The 18,915-nt window shown below is 41.3% G+C and overlaps 1 pseudogene; it reads right to left on the reverse strand.

The window, feature by feature from the left end:
* Nucleotides 1-13,500: 13,500 nt before the first annotated feature.
* Nucleotides 13,501-14,152, reverse strand: LOC101360446 (microtubule-associated protein RP/EB family member 1 pseudogene; annotated as a pseudogene).
* Between the last annotated feature and the right edge of the window lie 4,763 nt (nucleotides 14,153-18,915).

Here is an 18,915-nt window from a genome sequence, read left to right on the forward strand (position 1 = left end):
GTGGCTGGTAGATTTGAACTGCCGACTATTTGCTTAGCAGCTGTAGCTATTAACCTCTGCGCCACCAGGGCTCCAATAAGGTGCAAGGTACATTAAAATTAGAGATGTGAGAGATACATGTATGTTGAAAGCTCAGTGAAACCAGGAACTGTATCTACTTTTTATTTATTAATAAGTGTTATTTTTTGTGCCAGGTACTGTTCTAAGTCCTTTACATGTCTTATGTCATTTAATCCTTACAAAATCCCTAAAGTAGGTATTATGGCCCCATAGTCGTATCAGAAATGGAGACAAGAGAGGTTAAATATCTTGTCAAAGTTCCCAGAGCCAGTAAGTAGGGCAGCTAAGATTTGAACCCAGATAGCCAAATCTTAAGGAGTCATGGTGGCAACTGTACTAGTATTCCCCACCCCAAGGTCGTGTGCCTGTTCCAATGATGTTTCATGACTTGTATTCTATTACTAAACTTCATGGTCTTTAACCTAAAATGTTTATAAAAACGTCATTGTCATTGAATAGGAAACAAAAGGAATCACGTGGGTTCTATTTTACATAAACCTTTCAGAAATACTTTTTAAAAAAGGAATTAATTTTTTTTATTGTGGTAAATAGATACTCAACAAATCATTTGCTGTTCAGCATTCTTCCTGGGTACAAGTCAGTGACATCACTTATGTTCACCGTGCTGTTCAACCATTACCATTATCCGTTTCCATATTTTCCCATCACCTTTAACAGAAGCTCAGAGTCCCCTAAGCAAGAGTCTCCCTTTTCCCCTCCCTCCCACCCGCCCCTGGTAACCACGAAAAAGCTTTGGTCTCTATATACTTGCCTGTTCTAGATATTTCATAGAAGTAGAATCATACAATAAACCAGAACCAAACCAACCCCATTGCCATCCAGTCGATTCTGATGCACAGTCGCCCTAGAGGACAGAGTAGAACTGCCCCAGAGGGTTTCCAAGGAGCAGCTGGTGGATTCGAACTGCTGACCTTTTGGTTAGCAGCCAAACACATAACCACTGCGCCATCAGGGCCCCAAAAAGGAACTTTTAGAAGTTAGCTTAAAACATAAGTTCCAGTTCATAATCAGAATAGAGAAGAGCATTAACTAAGTGCTGCTTCTGTTAATATAGGCAGGATTGTAAGACAAAGGATATCTCAGAGAGAGAGCCACTAGGAAGTCCAACTAAAACACGTAGCCACTGTCCCGTCCTCTCAACACAGGTCCTTGTGAGAGTTAATTTACCCAGTGGTTGTAAACCTTTCAAGTTTTTTTTTGGATCACTTGCTATATGCTCGGCTAATTGGGTTACTGGAGTTCAAGCTCACAGCTGACAGAAGCGCCCCCTAGTCACACATCCATGGGGCAGCATAGCCTGCCTGCTCTTCCTCCTGTTCCTACAGACACAGAAAACCCACTCCCTGAATCTCAAAAGCTCCTAGTATACCAGTTTTGAGCAAGGAAAAACATTGGTGCGGAAAAGAAAGCTGGGAAATCTTTCAGCTGTTGAACATCATTCATTTCCATGAATATTTAACTGAAACTGTTATTTTCAGAACATGCCCAACTCCGGTCAAAAAAATTTAGTAAAAAATCTTTTTTCTTCCAAAAGTATTGCATTATTCAGTCTTAATAGATTAAGAAAAAAAAAAAAGTGAAAATTTTCTCAGGGATGACTCCATTCATTAAAAAAATAATTTCAAACAAATGAACTCTGATGTTGGAAGTTTTTAAGGATAGGTTTTTTTTTAATATATAAATATCATGTGCAATGCTTTTGTAACATTTCCTTTCCCTAAGTGGTTGAGCGCTCAGGCTGCTCACCAAAAAGTCTGCAGTTGAATCCACCAGCTGCTCCTTGGAAACCCTATGGGGCAGTTCTGCTCTGTCGTGTAGGGTCACTGTGAGTCAGAATCGATTTGACGGCACACAACCACGAAAGCAACAACAACAGGATACACCAAGGACTCCCTGGGTGGCACAGATGGTTAAGCACTCAACTACTAGTTGAAAGGTTGGCAGTTCGAACCCACCCAGAGGCACCTGGTGCTCTGTTTCCTAAAGGTCACAGCCTTGGAGACTCTGTGGAGCACAATTCTACAATGGTAACTAATAACAACAATATAAAACAACACACTTAATGCTAAGTCCTGTCCAAGAACATCTTTACTGAACAATGAAATACATATTGGACTGTTAAGGGACTGCTGGGTTTGACCAAAACCTCCCCACCATCTATATCATCAGTACATTATCATGCCTTTTTTTACTTTTGAATAAAAGGGCCAACTCAAAAAGAGTTCTCTCTCCCCAAATGCTAACACTTGGCTAAATTTAGTTTCTTCCTTTCTTCTTGTTTTTTTCTAAGGAGTAAACGCAGTGAAACCTAGTGTGTAAATAGGCAGTAAATGCGATACTATTAACAGATAAAAACAGCAAAGAAACCCTATAAGCTGATATTCTGAGTGTTCTTAGTTTTCTTTGTTGAAGCTCACAATGAGGAAAAGAGTTCTTTTATTTAGTTATTATTTAGCCTCGAAGATGGACGCGAGAGTATAGCCAGATGTTATAAAATGGAAACAAGAAGCCCGGCTTCCACAGAGGCAGCTGGTAGACAGTGTTCACATAAGTGCATCTATCTATTAGGGCCTAAAGGAGAAGACCGGTTCATTGTCTGCTTCCTGCACTGAAAACGTTTCCTTTAAAGGCAAGATCTCCGTAAAGAGCAATTCATATGCCTGGAAGCCTAAAAAAGTGTTTCGTGGTGAAAACCACCCATCCATGTACGTTATGTTCAGGAAATGTAGGTATGACAAGAGGGAGGTGACCTCGGTAGTGGCCCTTGACCCTGTCACAGAACTTTCCTGCCTTGCGGCAGAAATTCCAAAGCTGTTAAAAACTGCCCGTCAACAGATACATACTTTTCAGAAAAGAAGGGCAGCTAAATTACTTACATCTCCAAGTTCCAAAGAGGCTGGTCTCTCCCTCGGCTCTGCAGCCCTTTGTCTGGCTGCTGATCCTTCACCCGGACTTGACAGCTGGTTAATCTGCAGGCAGGCTGGAATGTGTGCTCTTGCACTTGCTGTTCTTTTCCGCTTTCAGAGGGCCAGCAGCCCTGGTTGTTTCCATGGCAACCAGAAGGCAGCACCGGGCCTACCAGCTCCATTAGCCACACAGCAGGAGAGAACCTGCCTTGCCTACCCTGCTCGCTCTTTTTGGGTTCTAAGCTGGAAAGTTTGCAGGAAGCGCTAAGGAGGCGGCTGCCGGATGCTGACCCTGAAGTGCTGACACTGATCGAGAAAGGCCCCATTAGCAGGGAGTTGAGTGAATTAAGCAGAGCATGGAGACTCCGTGATACTTTTCCTTTCAGAATTTGTTCTACTCTTTTCGGTCTGGCGAATGATTAAAACAAACCTGTCCCGTCAAGTCGATTCCGACTCATGGCGTCCCCACGTGTTACACAGTAGAACTGAGCTCCGTAGGATTTTCTTGGCTGTAATCTTTATAGAAGCAGATCACCAGGCCTTTCTTCCATGGTGCCTTTTGGTTAGCAGTTGAGTGCGAACGGTCTGCGCCACCCGAGGACTTGATGAACCTCTGCTCAATGTCTGCACTACTGTAAAAATTATCCTCTTGGTTTCTTCCAAAGAAAAAATGCGCTCATTTCAACCGTAGTCCTGTTTTCTTTTTTTCGATTCATTTGAAAAAAAAAAAAGAAGCCACAAAACAAATAAATATGTAAACAAATATGCTGTATAACACTAACCAATGAGTCCCCCTAAATATAGCATAATCAGCTGTGTGGAGGTCCTGGAGGAAAGCCTTACTAATTAAAAACACAAAGAGACTAGAGCAATTGATTTGCAGTCACTGGGGTGCAGATTATCCCATATTTTTAAAGAAGAGAATGCCTTGCCGGGGAAATTCATTCACTCGTTTATTAGTCATCTGGTGAACCATTATACACTCAGGCACTGTACTAGGAGTTTTAAGAGACACAGAAATAAATGTAATGGTTCTTGTCTTCCAAGAGCCTATTGTATAGAAGGGGTGATTATATAAGTTGATGGTGGGAAATGTTTGAAGGGAGGTACAAAGAAAATACGAGGGGCTTTCAGCAAAGGTGAGATTACGTTTTGGCAGGGAGACGAGAGAAATGTTCCTGGAGAGACAGCATTTGATTTGGGCCTTGAAGATGGCTAGGATTTGGGTGCTCAGGTACATAGGAAAAGGAAAGCATTATGGATTGAATTGTATCTCCCAAAAATATGTGTTGTAAATCCTAACCAGTGTCTATACCTGTGGTTATAATCCCATCTGGGAATAGGTTTTCTTTGTTATGTTACTGAGGCAGTATTAGTGTAGGGTTGTCTTGAATCAATCTCTTTTGAGATATAAAAGGAGCAGATTAAACAAGCAGAGATGGGGCGAGATAAATGCCACACCAATGAAGATCACCAAGGAGGCAAGGAACAGAAGGCGTAAAGAGACAAAGACCTTTTCCCAGAGCCAACAGACACGGAAGGCCTTTCCTTAGAGCTGGCACCCTAAATTCAGACTTCTAGCCTTTCAAGCTGTTAGAAAATACATTTCTGTAAAGACACCTGCTAGCGGTATTTCTGTTACAGCAGCACTAGATGACTAAGAAACACAGTAATGCCTGACCAGTGGGGGATAAGCTGGTGGGTAAATCCTTCCTCTTTTCTCATCCAGACACACAATCCTGAGATGCATGTCATTTGGCTTCTCAGGGGTCCGTGGGATCAAGCATCTCAAGCAATTAAGAAAATTGCCGGAGCAAAGGTTGGGAGATGAGTGAGTATTAGGCCTATTCAGCTTTTTTGAAAGCCACTGAATCATAGTCAGGAGTAAGGGAATTGCAAAGAAAAGAGGAGAACCCACTGTTGTTGGTGTTTAGTTTCTACAAAGCAAACACATGAATTCCACTATAGAAGAGTAGTGGAACATGGACCTTGGTTCAAATCTTGATTCTGCCACTTTCCAGCAAATCATCTAAAAGTTATGAGCCTCGGTCTCCTTATCTATAAAGTAAGGATAGCAAGAGTAGTTGAAAGGTTGAGGTGAGGACTAAATGAGATCGTATATGTGGGCAGGCTGATGGGGATGGGGGAGGGAAAGGCTGGCCGGCCATATGCCAGCTGCCCCAACTTTCCAAAGCAATCGTGGCTAATACTACAGTTTGGCGTACTCAGCGTCTGTTCCAACATCTTTCTCTCTTTCCTGCCTCTACCATAGAGACTGGAAAGCTAAAATAACTGACAGCTAGGGTTCCCTTGCAGCTAGGGTTCCCGATAGGGTTTAAGTGGTATTCATCATTTACACTTGGTTTGAACCGAGTCACATGGAGAGAGGGCCATGAGACTTCGGGAACTGAGTTTAGGTGAGGAGGGTACTTGATATCCATTTTGCTGGCATGGGTCTCAGCAGAAGTGGTGTGGTCTGGGAATTAGCCACAACGGTGGTGGATTTCTGATGAAGCTGCCTCCCGGTTCTGACAGATGCGGCATGACTCTAGAGCTGAGGACTGTGGCACTGGCTTCCTGCTGGAGGATGTGACTTCTTAATTCAGCAACTTCCTGATGGTGGAAGAGGCAGCAGCTCCCTTGATGGCTCAATTCTGTGATGACTTTCAGTGTTCAGCCCAGAGTCTGCTTCTTCAGCCCTACCAGTGATTCAAAAAAACCACCTGTATGTCATTAAAAATAAACCTCTCTGTTTAGAACAGCTGGAGTGGACTCTTGTTTGTAACCGAGAATCCTGACATATCGGTAACTTGTTGATAGGTGTCTTAGCAACCCTATGTACAGCAGAACGAAATGGTGCCCAGTCCTGCGCCATCCTCACAGTTGTTGCTATTTGAGCTCATTGTTGCAACCACCGTGTCAGTTCATCTCATTGAGGGTCCTCCTCTTTTTTGCTGACCTCTGCTTTACCAAGCATGATGTACTTCTCCAGAGACTGGTCCTCCCTGATAACATGTCTGAAGTCTGGCCATCCTCACTTCTAAGGAGCATTCTGGCTGCACTTCTTCCAAGATAGATTCGTTCATTCTTCTGGTGGTCCACGGTATATTCAATATTCTTCTAGCTGGTCAATAAGTGGGAGTTTGCTGGTACTGCCTCATCAGCTTCTTCCTGCTGGAACGTAGACGCGATGCTGGAGGAGCGGTACTCATCAATAAGGTGGGAAGAGCTGGAAGATGGAAGGAACCAGGTGCCTTGAGGGCATTGCTGAATTCCTGCACCAGCTCTGAGCTGCCTGGCCTGTAAGATGGAGGAGATAGCAGCACCTGATCACAGCTGTCTTAAGCACTGATTAAAAGAAACCACAGAAAGCATTTAGCGCAAACTGGGCAGCATGGAAGCATTCAATAATGTAGCTATTCTGACTACTACTCTTTGGCACTTTCTCTATTTTTGACTTTGATGCCTTTCAGGACCCCTCAGAGAGTCAGGAGCTGGACTGAAGGCAAAGAGGGTGAGAGGGTGTGGAGGTAGGTGGCTCCCTGGAAACGTGGAGGGCAAACAAACAACGCTGATGAAATATGGCTGGATCTCTGTGTGTGGTATGTTAAATATTTACCACAGGTTTTATATCTCCTCATCTTTTCAAAGCATTTCATTCTGCTTGCTCTTTGTATTAATTGGAACACATGGTTTAAGTTGATTTGACAAAAATGAGTCTTGGGCTGAGTAATGAAACCACACGGTAGCCTCCTTGTTTGTTTAGCTGGGGAGACTCTGATGGGTGGAGTTCTGTGGGCTTCCAGTCTAGCTTTACCCTTGACTAATTTTTCTTTCTTTCTTTCTTTTTAATCACAAAATCAATACAGGCACCTTATAACACGTTCAAACAATACCCAGTGTTTTAAGTGAAAGTCTACACCCACCTGTCCAACTAACTGTGCACAAATAATGTCTGGTGTTAATCTGAATTGAAGCAAATCTTGCTGTGTTTTCAAACCTTAGAAACTGCTTTGATTGCTAATTAACAGGCTTGTTCCCTAACGTCTTTCACAAGAAGGCCTCAGTTCCACTGTTTCTGACTCAGCAGCAAGGAAAAATTGGTCTACTCCTTGCCCTTGTAGACCTGTGACCCACACCCTACACCCTGCTTCCAAGTATCCTCATTTGAAATCTCTACCACCACCAGACTTGTGTGTGTGTGCTTGTGTGTTAGCTACCACGAAATTGACTCTGACTTACGGTAACCCCAAGTATGACGGAGCGAAATGTTGCCCAGTCCTGCACCGTCTTCATGATCATAGGTTGGTACGTTTGAATCCATTGTTGCATCTACTGTGTATTTTGAGTACCTTTCAACTTAGAGGGGTGGGCAGCTCATCCTCCAGCACTATATCAGACAATAGTCTACTGTGATCCTTTGGATTTTCATTAGCTAATTTTTGGAAGTAGATTACTAGGCGTTTCTTCCTAATCTGTCTTAGTCAGGAAGCTGTGCTGAAACCTGTCCACCATGAATGACCCTGCTGGTGTTTGAAACCCCGGTGGCATAGCTTCCGGCATTACAGCAATACGCAAGCCACCACAGTAAGACAAGACGGAGAGGTGGTGGCCACCAGACCCAACTTCCTCTAGATCATTACTGGTATCTTCTATTACTTCATCAAGAGCTGTTATTCCATCCAGGACAACTTCAGTAACCATCTCAAGTTCTTCCTTTCCATTCAGACTCCTTCACTGGCAACTTCAGCATCTCTAGTACTCAGCTGGTTGCAGAATACAGACATTCATGTCTTCACCTAATAGTATCGATTGTACTCTAGACCTTGATATCAGCAGATGGTTCTGTTCACCTTCCAGATGCCACTGCCTTCTTTTGTTCTTTCTCCCACGCCCAAGTATGCTGCATGTGCTCAGGCACCTCTGTACTGTGGTGTTTCTGGTTTTACCTCGTCTGTTCCAGCCACTCTTGGCTCCATGATGAACTACTCTAAAGCTGCCTCAGCACCACTCAAGGGCCCCTCCGGTTACCTTTGCCATGCACTTCATGCTAGTCTGCCCCTGGTGTCTATTCTCCTGGTGCGGCTGTAGCAGAAACACTACAAGTGGGTGGCTTTAAAGAACAGAGATTTGTTTCCTTATAGTTTAGGAGGCTAGAAGTCAAATCCAGGGCATGGCTCTAGGAGAACGTTCTTTGTCTATTTCAGCTTCTAGTAGCCAGCTATCTTTGGAGTTTCTGGGCTTGTACCTTCATCTGCCTCCGTCATCAGATACAATCTCTCTTCCCCCATCTGTGCTTGCTTGTCTCTGTGTTTGTGGGGCTCCTTGTCACTCAGAAATCATTAGGTTTAGGACATGCCCTACACTGATATGGCCTCCTTCACATAACAAAGAAAACCCTACTCCCAAATGGGATTATATCCACATGTATACAGGTTAGGATTCCAACTCCTATTTTGTGGGACACAATTCAATCCATAACACCTGGGTTACCCCCACTGTGTTTTCTCAGCTCCTGTTCTTAGGGGAAGGGACTCGTGGAGAAAATGTGAAGAACTGAAAGTTCAAGATTCTTGATTCAAGTGAGCCCTGCTGCTTTTCCAGCATCCTTTCAGTTAGCTCTTGCCCAGTGGCTTTGATAACTTTTTCCAATTACATCAAAGACTCACTCCTGCCACAACATCCACATTCTTGTAAGATGATCTTGCACATTATTTTTCTGAGGGGAGCCAGGGGTCTGGCCTGGGGTTTCTCATCATCCTGCTGACACCAACATTGTAGTACGAGAGCGTTCAAGGCTGAGCGAAGAAAAAGATATGACCACGAGGTGGCAGTGTTGCACAGTAAGCTAATTATTGGGGCTGCCACGTTGACAGCTGCGTGCAGGGGGCCCTCCAGAGACAAGTGATGCGGGCAGCAGCCAGAAGGGGAAGACAGCAAAGGAAGTGGGGGGTGGGGGGGTGCTAGGTGACGACCCTCAGCAGCGAGGTGGGGAGTCTCTAGGTCAGAGGGCTCCAGAGGGCAGCGGGAGCTTGGGGTCTTTATAACCACGGGGTTTATCTTATCTTTGGAGCCCTGGTGGCATAGTGGTTTAGAGCTTGGCTGCTAACCTAAAGGTTGGCAGTTCAAATCCACCACCGCCTCCTTGGAAACCCTATGGGGCAGTTCTACTCTGTCCTATAGGGTCGTGATGATTTGGAATCAACTAGACGGCAGTGGGTTTTGGTATTATATCTATGGCTAGCAGACGCTGGGCACAATTTCATGAGCTATGCAAAGCAGGCAGTCTAAATGACTGAAAAATCCCCTGGTTTGGGCCATTTTAGAAACAGCTGGATGTGCACAAATTTCAGTTTGGCACCAGTAGGCTTTGTGGGCTAATGGGCCTCAGCCTATTACGAAGAAATAAATAACCTGGGGCTAATCTGTGATGGTTAATTTTATGTGTCAGCTCGGCTAGGCTGTTTCCCAGTTGTTAGGCCAAACACTAGTCTAGTTACTGTTTCATAATGTGATATAACACAATGTAATGTAATCACTTGCCATAATGTAATCTAATCCAATGCCATCCATCAGTTGAAAAGGGGATTTCCTTAGGGTGTGTTCTGCTTCCGGACTATAAATAGATATCTTGGCAGAACTTGTTCTCTCTCTTCACGCTGCACTTTTCCTGTCGCCTGACCTGCAAATTTTGGGACACAAGCCTGCAGGAGTCTCTAGCCTGAACTATGGCCTGTGGACTTGGCAGCCCCCTACAACTGTGTGAGCCAATTCTTTGAAGTAAATTTCTCCCTCTTCCTCCTTTCTGCCTCTCTCTTTGCGTGTGCGCACGCACACACACACGCACACCTCATTGGTTCTGTTTCTCTAGAGAACATTGACTAAGACGCCATCTTTGTCTCATTTATATAACAAACATACTTCACCTTGGCTCGGGCATCTTTCATACACCACTTCAGATCCTTTCAGCCTCACGGGCCTTTTATTCCACCACTACTGTGGAGACCAGTTCTGCCCTGGGGCCAGCCAGCTGCATATAGAGACAACCTGCAGACGCCTCCTGCCTCCCATCCAGAGGCTTTGCTGTTGTCACTGTGGCTTGGGATATTGCAGGCACCCCCTTAACATCCTCCTAAATGCAACCTGCAAGTGCTGGGACGTTAATGCCTCCTGGACCAGTTCTCTGACTAATGGAGCAGGCCAGCTTCTTTCTTTCTCGCCCCAGACGGATAATCCTGAGACACATACATGTGGCTTCTCGGGTGGTCCATGGGATCAAGCAATTCAATAACCTACCTTGTGTTTTCTCTCACTGCTTCTCTGTTTTACTCTCCTCCACTCCTGTTTTTTGGGATCACATCCCAATTAAGTCCTTGCATATATGTGTTTGTTTATGTTCTGCTCTCTGGCTAAATCAGGCTAAGCCACATACTTTACTCTTCTTTCCAGAATGTAAAATAAATTCTCCCTCCTTTGAGCCAAAAACCAGCCCATCCCAATTCCTGAGAAAGCTTACTTCTATCCCGATTCCCTCACATCTTCCAGTAACTAGGACCTTGATAGTTTTAAGGAATATATCCTGAGAGCTTCAAAAGTCCCAGTTTTGTGAGTACTTCTCTTATATATAATTACCCCCATAAAGGAGAGAGAAAAGTATTTGACACATCAACGTGATATCTTCAGAACCTTTAATGATCTTATAGAGTACTAAAGTCATTTGTCATAGTACATCACCTTAACAACAACATTATCCATGAGCTTACTGGATAGTGTTACCTGGATAAAAAGTAGAATCCCTATCAATTCATGATAGTTACAGCCAGGGATGGACTACCCAATGGGCAAGGTACTCACGGGCTTACTTGTGCTTACTTACTAATGTGCAGTGCACAGTTTCACCTGTTTAGAAACCCATGTGAGATTGTGCACTACAGATTAGTAAGTAAACACAAGTAAGCCCTCGCTTACCTTGCTTACTGTAAGCCTGTGCATACCTTGCTTACTGATTAATCTGCCCCTGGTGACAGCATATACAAAGGTTAGTAGAGAATAACAAAGGGATAATATGATACAGATTCTGGGCAGCTGGTTAGGCTTACTCTCCAAATAAGTGATTTACTCCTCTATAGCTGTTTCTCAGCAGACCTGATTCCAATGTGCGTCTTGGGAAAATTGAGAAGTTAACACCTGTCTTGGATCGTGGGGTAGATGGTGAATGGTCAGAACCATGAATATTAAAGTCACAAATGCCAGGGATCTACTGTACTTTCTATTTCTTAGTATCTACTGTCCAGATTTTGGATTTCAGATGTGCACAGCCTCCCCATCCTGAAAAAATAAACCTCCACTTGACTTGCTAGAACCACTCAGGACCATTCTGTTGTCACATAGATCTACTGAAAGCCCACTCTCCAGTGACTTTGTTCTCATATCTAGTGATTCTCACTGGACCTTAGTCTACTTACTCCTCTGTGGTACCTGACTATTGGCCAACTTTTCCTTGGCCTTCCTTTATCATACATGATTCTATGAAATTTTTTTCCAGATGTTTATCTTACATCATTGATCGTTGATGTTATTAGCTCTTCGAGTTGGCCTCCAACGCATGGCAACCTCACGCACAATGGAACAAAACGCCGCCCAGTCCTGCACCATCCCCATGACTGGTTTCAGCTTGGACTGTTGTGATCCACACAGTTTCTACTGGTTGATTTTCAGAAGTGGATCGCCAGGTTTTTCTTCCTAGCCCATCTTAGTTTGGATTGATTATACCATCTCTTTCTCTCCTTTGGGCTCCTCTTTCTTCCTCCTTGAGCACTACCTAAAGCTCAGTCCTTGACCCTTAATGTTCTTTTACATTTCTTCTTCATGAATTCTAGTCCCTTGTTTCAATTTTACTTAGGTCACACCCTTGTAAAGAACACTTACCCACATAGAGAACAAACTCAACACAGACTACAGAAATAGGAGGGATGTCTTCTTGATACCTAGTAGTCCAGCCTCAGTTTGAATGCCTCCAGGGTAAAGGGCTCACCTTCTTACAAGGCAGCTTTTTTCATTATTGGAAAACTCTTATCACGTGAAATGGTTTTGTATGTATGAATGATCTGTCTCCTGGCAATTTTGAGACATTGACTATTCTTTTGCCCTCCAAAGCAACATTGAAGAATCTTCCCTCTTCTGTTGGATAGCTCTTAGCAAAACATTGTTGGCACATATTGAGCTTCTCTCAGTCACTCAGACCCCAAACCCTGGAAACATTTTTTATTCTTCCTTCTGCTTTATTCCATAGAGCAAACAAATCACCAAGTACTGCAGGTCATGTTTTGAAATTTCTTCTGCAGAAATAGCATGTTTCAAGGTGGAAGAATTAAATATCATAAAATTATTAACTTATTTAAAATTAATGTATAGAGCTACTGCAATAGTAATAAAAGTCTCCATTGTATTTTTTTTCCAAAGGCATTGATACAAGTATTCTAAAGTTCAGCTGAGATAGTAAGTAAAGAATATTCCAAAAATGAAGAGTGATAAGAGGAGATTAGTTATATGAGTTACTCAAATAAAGGTTACTCAAATTACTGCCGTGGATATGGACAGATCAGTGGAATAGCACCAACAACTCAGAATTATAGTTTATCAAATATAAAAAATTTGATATATGAAAGATGGCATTACATATTAGCAAGGAGATGAAGGATTACTCAGCAATGTTTTTGGAATCACTGGCTAGGAATTTGGAGAAAAATCCATTTAGATTGTCACTTCATATGGAATAAAGTCCATATGAGGTTAATGAATTAAAAAATAAAACCATGGAAAAACAAGAAGAAAATTAATTGCGTAGTAATTAATCTCATAGCATGGAGAAGCTTGTAAGATAAGTAATTGGAGAAGTCAGAAAGGAATCTATCAAAGTATTATATTCCAAACATATTAACCTTATCCTGAATCCTTTCGGAAGTGATGTAGGGTGTACAGTGTTCAAAAGGGCCGAGAGATCAAATAAGATGAAAACTGAAAAGTCTTAATAGGATTTTGTGTTTTACTCTTATTATCTGTGGTGGGTTTTTTTTTTTTTTTTAAACTCTTATTAGAATGTTCTCTAACCAGATTTTACAGTAGCTTAACCCAATTCAGTGAATCATAGTCTTTACTTTTCGCTCGGAAGTCTTTACCTCAGCGTGTTATGTAACAACGATCCAGAAGTCGCTGTTTACCAGCAACCCTGTGGTGAGCTTCCAAGATCAGCCTCTTCATTTCTGAGGGGAACCCACCAGAGAGTAATACTTCATTGTCAGGTAAAAGCTCCCCACTCAAATTTCCTGGAAAAGGAATGAAACATTTTCAGTCAAAGTGCACTTTCAGAGGACCAGCGAGTCCTCTGAGAATAATAGTACAAGGGAACATTTTACAGCTAAGCACATGATTGAGGGAAGAATTCCAATGTTGCTGCTCCGCTGCTCCAGGCTGTTAATACTCCTGATTCTTCAGCGGCTCCCTTCCTCAGGAATCACATCTCATCTGTGGCGCGGAGAATATCCATACTTCTTTGCAATACAGGGTAATCTTCTTCCGCATTCTCCTGGCAGATCAATTCAATGTTCCTCAGCTTTCCAAAGTAGAAATCCTTTGCCTTCTCCATTTCTTTGTTGTTTCAATACACTGACCGGATGCTTTAATTTGGCTGCTTCGTCATCCCCATTGCCTAAGCCCGAATGCTTTCTCTCCAAGCCAGAACCTGTACTGGTAGTTCTGTGTGTCTAAACAGGCCTCTGTGGAGCTGAACTGCTGGTTTATTCAGAGATGTAGTAATAACAGAAAGTGCCACTGAAGTATCTTGACCTTGTCTAGCAGCTACAGTGGAGTTATAGTCTTTTCCATCATACTTTGCATCCAGAAATTAGTCCCCACTGGGAAACCCTGGTGGAGTAGTGGTTAAGAGCTATGGCTGTTAACCAAAAGGTCAGCAGTTCGAATCCACCCCAGGCGCTCCTTGGAAACTGTATGGGACAGTTCTACTCTGCCTTATATGGTCGCTATGAGTTGGAATCAACCCGGCGGCAATGGGTTGGGACAAATTCAAAGTTGACTTGAAACTTCCCTTTCCATGATTTGTCCACAAGAATTATTTTGTCAGTCCTCATTCTCTTAAAACCTGCTTGTAGGACAGGGTAGAATTGCCCCATAGAGTTTCCAAGGAATGCCTCATGGACTTGAACAGCCATCCTCTTGGTTAGCAGCCATAGCACTTACCCACTATGCCACCAGGGTTTGCAGGGCTCCATAGGTCTCTTTAATTTCTTTTAGAACTTTCTTAATCTAATAGTCTAGATGATTACCTTGTGGCATCTATTAGATCCAGGTTTGATTATTTTTTTCAAGAATACTTCATGGGTTCTGCTGTGTATGTCCTGTGACATTATATCAGGAAGTATCTAATATCTGCTTGTCTTAGTTTTGTTGATGCTAAATTGATCAGTTTGCTCAGTTGGTAACAGCCTGAAGAGTATTTTTAGAAAAAAATTTCCTGGGGTGTGTGTGGGGGAACATTACTTTTGGCTCTCCTTATGTTAATTTCTAACTTTATTGGATAGTGGTCTGAGAATTTAATCTACACTATTTGAACATTTTGAAATTTTTGTGATTTTCTTTGTGGTTTGTATATGGTGAATATTCCTGAAAGTCTTCTGTATGTTTAAAAAGAATGTTTATTTTTAATTTGTTGGTTTCATATTCATCCAAATATGTATTGCGTCAAACCTATCAATTGTGTTATCCAAATCCTTTATATTCTTACTTATTACCCATACTTGAAATGTCAATTCTTGAGAAAATCTTCCACCGTTATTATGGATAATATGGTTTCTTTTTATATTTTTAACTCTTTGTTCTTTAGCTATTTGGAGCTATGTTGTTTGGTGCATGATTGTTATGTCTTCATCGAATTGTACTTTTTATCCAAGTGAACTCTTCTTCTTTATCCCATTTACTTTTCATCTTGAGTCCTAAATTTGTCTACCTTGGTTGTTTTTGTTAGATTTTGCCCTTTTTCATTATATAGCATTTTGTTTTAGACGAGTCTTTCCTAAACATTACATGGCTGGATTTGTTGTTGGCTTTGTCTCTTCATAGAGTAACTCAACTCATTAATATACACTTGTTTTTTGACATGAGTTATTCATGCTCTCTTAATTGTCTTTTCTTTATTATGTTTTGTTGTTTTTTTTTTCTTCTTTGCTATACCCCAATATCCAATATCTTTTTCTTCCTTATTGATAGAATTGCTAAATGTTGTTGGACATATATTTGCCAACTAGAGATTACATGTCCTAACCTCCCTTGGGACTAAGTATAACTATTTACACTACTATTTACTAGCAACAACAAAAACCTATATAGCACTTAATAAGTTCCAAGCAATGTTTTAAACCCTTTATATATAGTACTCATTTAATCCTCTCGATGACCCTATGAGGTAGGGAGTATTATTACCCTTATTTTACAGATGTGGAGAATGAAGCACAGAGAGTAACATGCCCAAGCTCATACAGCTAGTAAGTCTTTTTGCATCTGATTTTTTCACTCCACAAAGTGGTTATGAGATTCATCCATTCGAACAGTTATAGATAGTTCATTCTCACTCTTGTATGTTATTCCATTGTGTGAATATAGCATAATTTATTCATTCTATTGAGGGGCATTTGGGTTTCATTCAATTTTTGGTTATTACAAATAGTGCTGCCAGGAACATTCTTGTAAATGTCTTTGGTGAATATCTATTCATGTTTCTGTTGTGTATATGCCTAGGAGTGGAATAGCTGGGTCATAGAATACATGTATGCTCAGGTTTAGTAGATCCTGCTGAACAATTTTCTAATGTGGTTGGACCATTTTACATTCTCACCAGTAGCATATGTGGCTGTTTCACATCCTCACCCACTCTTGGTAATGTTTTCGTTTTAGTCATCTGGTAGGTGTATAGTGGCATGTTGTTATTATTGTTAGTGGCTCCCGACTCACGGCAACCTCATGCACAATGGAATGAAACACTGTCCCTAGTCTTGTTCCATCCCTGCAATGAGTTGCAGATTGGACTGTTGTGATCCATAGGGTATTTGTTGGCTGATTTTTTGGAAGTAGCTCACCAGACTTTTCCTCCTAGCCTGTCGTAGTCTAGAAGCTTACTGAAACCTGTTCAGCATCACAGCAACACACAAGCCTCCACTAACAGATGATGCGTTGGCTGGGAACCAAGCCTGGGTCTCCTTCATGGACGGTGAGAATTCTGCCACTGAGCCACCAGTGCTTTCTATAGTGGTATGTTGCTGTTGTTGTTGTGTGCTGTTGAATCGGTTCTGACTCATAGCAACCTTACAGGACAGAATAGAACTGCCCAATACCACTTCCAAGGAGGGGCTAATGGATTTGAACTGCCGACTTTTGGTCAGCAGCCAAGCTCTTAACCACTATGCCACCAAGGCTTCATATAGTGAATACTGGATTGTCTTAACTGGCATTTTCTTGACGATAATTTGATGGATATCTCCATGTAAAATGACATAATTGCCTATAACTTTGCCCATTTTTCTATTGACTTGTCTGATTAAAAAAAATCATTTTATAAGAGTTCCTTTATATAATCTGGATATAGCCCTTTGTTGATATGTGTATTACAAATCTATTCTCCCACTCTGTAGCTTACCTCTTCACTGCCTAAATGGTGCCTTTTGATGAACAGAGGTTCTTAATTTTAATGTATTCCAATTTACTAATTTTTTCCTTCAAGATTATCAAATTTTTCGTGTCTATTTAAGAAATCATTGCCCTTCTTTGGTGTCATAAAAATGTTCTCCTATGTTTTCTTCCAAAAGCTTTATTGTTTTATTAGATTGGGCCATATGAAATTACCAGTGTTAGACCTGAAAAAACGGCGGTTTCATATGGTTCAACCTAACACATTCAGTCTCCAATGTATCTGGAATTGATTTTCATGTTTTGTGTGAGGTAGAGGTCCAGATTTTTGTATTCAACTGCCCCAGAAAATACATATTGAAAAGCCATTCTTTTCCCCACTGTTCTGCAGTGTCAATTTGTGCATAAATCAGATGACCTATTACCTAAGTCTATTTATGGATTCATTATTCTATTCTTTTGGTTTATTTGCCTATTCTTGTGCCAATGCCCTACTGTCTTAGTTAGCATAGTCTTCTAATAGGTCCTAATAGTTGGTGATGTAAATCCTTTTGGTTTGTTCTTTTTCAGGATTGCCTTGGCTATTCTTAGCCTTTAGCATTTCCATTTAATTTTAGAATGCCTTGTTTTGCAATTATTGCTTTATATTTTTATACTATTTTATGTGATGCTTTCAAATTTACAATCATTATATTTTCTCGGTCAGTTGAATTTTATATCAGAATGTTAATTACCCTCTTTACTGTTATTTTGTCTAAAATTAATGTGGCTATCCCTGATTTTTTGGGGGGATTTTCATATTTGCCTGCTGTTTTACTTTCTTAGTGCTGCTGTAACAGAAATACCACAAGTGGGTGGCTTTAACAAACAGAAATTTATTTTCTTATAATTTAGGAGGCTAGAAGTCCGAATTCAGGGCACCAGCTTAGGGGAAGTCTTTCTTTCTGTGTTGGCTCTGGGGGAAGGTCCTTGTCTCTTCTCAGCTCTGTTCCTTGGTTCTTGGCCATCTTCATGTGGTGTAGCACCTATCTTCTCCCGTCTGTGCCTGCTTTCTTCTGTGCCTGACCTGCTCTTTTACATCTCAAAAGCGGTTGGTTTAAGACACACCCAACACTGTTATGGCCGCATTAACATAACAAAGAAACTCTATTCCCAAATGGGATCACATCCATAGTGAGAATTTGCAACAGGATCTTATACAGAGTAGAACTGCCCCATAGGATTTCCAAGGAGCAGCTGGTGGATTTGAACTGCCAACATTTGGTTTAGTAGCTGAGCTCTTAACCTTTGCACCACCAGGGCTCCACATAATTTTTAGGGGGACACAATTCAATCCATAACACCTGGTATATCTTTATTCATCATTTTACTTTAAATATTTCCTTGTCCATATTTTAGATTTATCTTCTATCAATAAAATATAGCTGGATTTATAATACAATCTGTTTTTTTATGTGAGAATTTGATCCATTAATAGTAATGTGATTATTGATACGTTTAGATTTGTTTCTACCATCTTACTCCATAATGGATGTATTTATTTTTATCCCAATCACCTCCTTTACGTTACTCTAAACGTCTTGAGGTTTGCTTTGCCAAGATCCTAGAGGGCACGCCTGACATTGCTCCTCATTTCCAGTTTGACTGTCATAAATCTTGTGACTTCGCTCTGGATCTTGGGTCATCGTCTCAAGTCTATTTTGACAGAAATTTCTTTTTTTAAATTTTTTTTATTGTACTTTAGATGAAGGTTTACAGAACAAATAGTTTCTCATTAAACAGTCAGTACACACATTGTTTTATACATTGGTTAACAACCCCATGACATGTCAACACTCTCTCTTCTCAACCTTGGAGGACCTTTTTTTTGTTGAAAATATACATAGCCAATGTTACACCATTTCAAAATTTTCTACATGTACAGTTCAGTGACATCAGTTACATTCTTCGAGTTGTGCTGCTATTCTTACTATCCTTTTCCAAATTATTCCATCACTATTATCTTCAACTCACCGCCCCCTAGGCTTCCCATCAAACCATTTGAGTTGCTGTTGTCAATTTGATCTCACATAGATAATTCTTTTTTTTTTGTACCTTAGATGAAGGTTTGCAGAATAAATAGTTTCTCATTAAACAGTTAGTACACATATTGCCCTATGACAATGTTAAAACCCCACGACATGTCAACATTGTCCCTTCTCAACCTTGGGTTCCCTATCACCAGCTTTCCTGT

This window comes from Trichechus manatus, unplaced genomic scaffold, assembly GCF_000243295.1.
Source record: "Trichechus manatus latirostris isolate Lorelei unplaced genomic scaffold, TriManLat1.0 scaffold00177, whole genome shotgun sequence".
Classification (NCBI taxonomy): Eukaryota; Metazoa; Chordata; class Mammalia; order Sirenia; family Trichechidae; genus Trichechus; species Trichechus manatus.